Genomic DNA, 5,094 nt, shown 5'->3' with positions numbered 1-5,094 from the left:
TACACATGTAAATGCCTGTCTGGGAGTGTTTACTTACATATATTTTACTCACAAGTACATTGCTCCCAGATCTAATGCACATGTAGACACACCCCCACCCAGAAAGTACTAAGCATCTTACTGTCTGCTAATTAGACCCCTTTAAAAATAAGAAAATGTCAATATACATTCTTGTGAATTTAGGCCATTTTTATTATAATTCTGATAGTTAACATATGTAATATATCAAGGGGGCCTTTACAGTCTAGTATGCCATAAGAACCTAAATCAAATCCTTCATTCTTTTATAAAATGGACAAATTAACACGTTGCAACAAGTTAAAAGGGTTCAGAGTCTATTGCATATCTGCTTCTTTGTGGTAACTATTGTCCATCTACACTTATTCCCAGGGTAGGAAGTTTAACCTTACGTGAAATAGGTTTGCACTACCAGGGTTTACCTTTTGGATAAGAGTAGGCATGTGTACAATTACCATGGGACAGCTGGTGCACAGCAAGTCCCCATCCCTTTTGAACTTGTTGTTATTTGTTTTCTATATCTTTATTCTTAAGCAGTCCTTAGTCTCATAGGGATGATTGAAGGTAATGGCACTACTTGCATGGAATATGGGGAAGCATTATAAGGTCCTAAATTAAAAGCATCAGAAATGTCATAATCATTTTGATGGTACATTAAGCAAGGGAAAATATTTATATGGTTGTTTTACTTGTAGAGAAAGCTTCTTTGCATTTTAGAACATATGAACATAAAGCCCTTTGTGGGGGCCGAGGGGGATCCAGGAAGGGGTCGGCTGGGTTGTGGCCACAAACCCAGAACGTACAAATGGGTACTTTCGACCGCTGGAGTAGAATTAGGCACAAACGCGTACTGGTTCAAACAAAGATGGCTTTACTTACACTGTCGAGATGTACAGCGTAGGAAGAAAGTTAACTTCAAACTTCAGTTACAGTTTAACTGAGGAGCTCTGATGAGACGAGATATCTTTAACACGAGCATGCAGGACACAGGGGTACGTTGGGGTGGTCGACGACGGGGAGTCGTCAGCGGTTGATCAGTCCGCCACATTCACTCTGAGATGGGCGCGGAGTTCCCCAACTTGGGCGGAAACTGCTCCAACCTTTTATACGGCTAGCGAGCCAATTGCTAGTCGCCACGTAGGAATAATTTAGAGCCGGCCAATAGTAATGTGTAAATTTGCATATAAGTGGCGGGAACCTTTCCACGCCAGGGTTCTCCACCGTGCCGAGAAGTTCCCTCGTACAAAATCTCACCGTGCCTTGTGCTAGAAAGTTCCACTGTGCCGAGGCACTCAACCACTAAGCTCTGCTCTGACACCCTTGATCTTTGATTTCTTCACAATGCTGTAGTGCAAAAAAAGATAATGACCATAATACCATTAATGATATTCGCTAGTTACTAAATAAAAAAACACTGGCAAAGATTTCTTAGGGTGATTTTTTTATTGGGCCAACTATGTAGTTGAGATAAAGTTAGATAAGCTATCAAATGTAAGACATTCTTCATCAGGTTTCATTTTTACACTATCATTTCCAACACTGGCATTTTCTGGCTTGGTCTTGAGCAGAAAAAAAAAATGTACACAAATAAAACTGTGAACTTTTTACATTTATGTGGTTATTTTTTCCATCCATAAGAGTTGGCAACCTGGCCTTTAGGTCTTTACATAACTTCAATTTCTGAATATGCATGTTGATGAAAAATAGTTATGTATACAAACTCCTATACCTAGAGTTACCATACATCTGGGTTTTCCCGGACATGTCCTCTTTTTAGGTCCTCCCATCTCCATCTGGGAGGGTTTTTTTTAAATATGATCCAATGTCCAGGATTTTGGTCAGCTCAGCTTTGAAGTTTTTCCTGGCTTGGCCTAGCAAGGAGCTGCTTGGACCTGTGGGGGAGCCAGGGGAGAGCAACTAGAGGCAAGGCACGCACTCATGTAGACTGCATGCAGCTTGGCAGGGGTGTGGGAGCAGCCTAACAGGTGCATGCAAGTAAGTCTGTGGGGGGGTGGGAGGCAGAGGGCCAGGGCTTGGGGCCTGTCCGGGGTGTGTGTGTGTGTGTGTGTGTGTGGCAGGGCTGTGTGGAGAGGATTGGTGTGTGTTGTGGATGGGTACCTGTCAGTAGAACAGGGGAGGTGTGGGAGGATCCTATCCCCCCAGTGGGGGAAGGGGGAGGGAGGCACTTCAGGGACAGCAGGGAGCTGTGTGGCCAGGCCAGCAGCACCGGGGCCTGTTCGCTTGCTTGCAGGGGTGGGACAACCAGGAGATGCTACAGGGATGAAGGGAGAGGGGGGCTACAAGTTGGGAGTGAAAAGCACCAGCAGGGTTGGGGGGGATTGTGGGTTGGGAGTGCGGGGCACTGGCAGGCCCAGGGGACCAGGGGTTGGGAATGAGGGGTACCAGCATGGCCCAGGGGTACTGCAAGGTACTTCAGACTGGGAGTGAAGAGCACTGGCAGGGCCAGAAGCCTGTGGATCAGGAGTGAGGGGCAGCAACAGGGCTGGGCAGGCTGTGGCTTGGGGGTGAGGGGCAACAGAATGAGCTGGGAAGGGCACCAGCATATCACTACCCCTCACAATCATATACCCCTCTCCACCCCACATTGGCTATGCATAGGGGGTGCATGCAGGTGCACGTGCACCCCCTGAGATTGGCCGTGACCCCCCTGGAAGCACCAGCTGTGAAACCGGAAGTGCCAGTGGAAGTGTACTTCTGGTTTTGCCACTGGTGGTTTTGTGCTCAGTGATTGGCCCCTGGACACACCCTCCCCCCCACCCTGCCCCCCCACATCGGCAATCTGGTGCCTCCCCCGGACTCGGGAGGCACCAGTCGCCCATGCCACCCTGCATGACAGATGTCTTCTTTTTTGGAACTGGAAATACAGTAACCCTACTTATAACAGCACTTCATTGAATAAATACTTGCACACGCACTGGATTGTTTCTATAGCCAATAAGATGGGTTTTAAAGCATAGTATAGTCAGATCTCTCTTTCTTAAACTGAAATGCAACCCCTTGAAAAAAAAACTCCTACCTATTAACCACCAACATTAATTCAGTGTGAAACAAAAAGTGGTGGTCAAAAGCAGGAGGCATCATAGCATCCCATTTAAATGTCAGAAAGTTGTTCGCACAACTTTCACTCTGGCCAAAATATGAAAGTTGCCATATCTGTTCTTACTAAAAGTGTCTTGGCCCTTCTCACAGCCCCCATTTTGTGTAACATCTAAAAGCAATTTCCGATGCTGGCAGGTTAGTTACTTAGAAGGAAGAGTAATAACTGCATAGCTGCCAACTTGAACAATCATTCCGATGTAGGATTTCCATAAAGGTTTTCTCAGTTAAGTATTAATCAAGCCAGACCATAATGTACTTGAGAAGATTACAGTCCAAGCTCACACAGCAGCCACAATCTCAAAATATTAGCGGCTACATTTTCAAAAAGAGAAGGACACAGAGCTTGCCATCCTTAATCGTGTCTGTAATCACAATTAAGCAAATCTAATTGTATAGGTCATTTGCAGTAACATACCAGCAGCACTCCCCTTTTAAAAAAAAAAATTAAATGTATTTCATACAAATACACTGTGTGTCCAATGCTCTGATGATTTATTTTGTGGCATAGAATCATTGACTTCAGTTTAGATTTGCTAATTTGCTTCATCCAGAGATCTCTGCATACTCTATAGCATGTTATTTTCTATATATACCCACTGTAAGAGACAAACAAAGAAAGAATTGCTGTGCTCTTACAGACTTCATAAAGTTATATTAATATATCATTTGAAGGGTAAATTTTGGAAATATTTTACTTATTTTCCTTGCAACACATATGGAAGACTCCCTTCCTTTCTTTCCAGCTATCCCTAAGTACAAATGGAATGCCTCTTTTTAGGCCCAAATGTATCTTGGAGCCTCTGAGGTACGATGTTCTTTTTCAATCATGAATTATTTACTTCAGACATTGTTGTACATAAAACAAAAGTTATAAGAAGCATTACTCATGACCATAATAATAAGAATTTATAATCTTCCTACCTTATTATTTTTCTTTGTTCCTCTCTTGGAGATCTTTGTATCGTGTTGTGCTCCAAGCTGAGAAGCATTTTTCTTCCAAGTCTTTTAGACATAGCCCTTCTCATCCACTATTACTTATAAGTCCACAACTAAAATCTTACTTCCTAATATACGTAATACATAACAAAAACAACAGAATGTTCTCACTTAGTCATTTAGCTATTTCTCCTCTTCAAACTGTCAACAGCTTCTTGACTGAAATACTGCAATCCATTTGCTCCTTTATTACATTCCCAAAGAATAATTTGCCTGTAACTCTTGGAACTGAAGATACAACACTTATTTTTTTTTTGGCTATTCCACCATAGAAATAAGCTTCTCAATAAAAAAGATTAAAACAACTTTGGTGAAAAATATTACTTTTCGCATTTACAATACTTCATCTTGGGGCTAAACAAGACTTTGAAGAGAGCTATGGCTGCTGATTTTAATATACATGTGTGGGTTATTTATGGTTTTTTCACCCATATTTACATTCGGATCTTCATATTCTCCATAAATATAAATAAAAGCAGTTCTATTTACTTCAGTGGATCTTTGCCCATTTACACCTGCTAAATATTTGGCCCAGGAAATTATAAGTTTGACTTTATTAGGACATACCACATATATTGGTACTTCTAAGGAACACAGCTAGGCATCTTGACTGACTTGTACTTATTTAATTTAGGCTCAGATTTTCAAAAGTGTTTCTGTATACTGCAATTTACATTCAATAGAGTTGTATGAATAATGCCCAACATGAACACAAATTTGAAGATTTCTGTACACATCTCTAGGTCTGTCTGCATGCCTGACCTATCGATGCATAGATTACTTACATGTCCTTTTGGAAAATCTGGCTTGGGACTAGCAAAGCCTCATTTGCTTTTGCTCGGTATGTAGCTGTTCTGTGGAGGGCTCTGGTCTTCATGAATGTCAATCTAGCAACGTGGAGGAACAGAAAAACAAGAACATTTCTACCTTAACTCCTCTTTGGGAAATACAAATTGGAGT

The 5,094-nt window shown here is 42.1% G+C and overlaps 1 long non-coding RNA gene across 1 annotated transcript in view; it reads right to left on the bottom strand.

Moving 5' to 3' along the window:
* Window positions 1-4,938: 4,938 nt before the first annotated feature.
* LOC112550837 overlaps window positions 4,939-5,094 on the bottom strand; it is a 39,283-nt gene continuing 39,127 nt past the window's right edge. The window contains exon 5 of the long non-coding RNA XR_003094869.1: window positions 4,939-5,021. This is a non-coding gene — a long non-coding RNA (uncharacterized LOC112550837). The remainder of the gene's footprint in view (window positions 5,022-5,094) is intronic.

The sequence above is a fragment of the Alligator sinensis genome, unplaced genomic scaffold (assembly GCF_000455745.1).
Source record: "Alligator sinensis unplaced genomic scaffold, ASM45574v1 scaffold141_1, whole genome shotgun sequence".
NCBI classification, from domain to species: Eukaryota; Metazoa; Chordata; order Crocodylia; family Alligatoridae; genus Alligator; species Alligator sinensis.
This window is presented reverse-complemented; position numbering and strand designations above follow the sequence as displayed.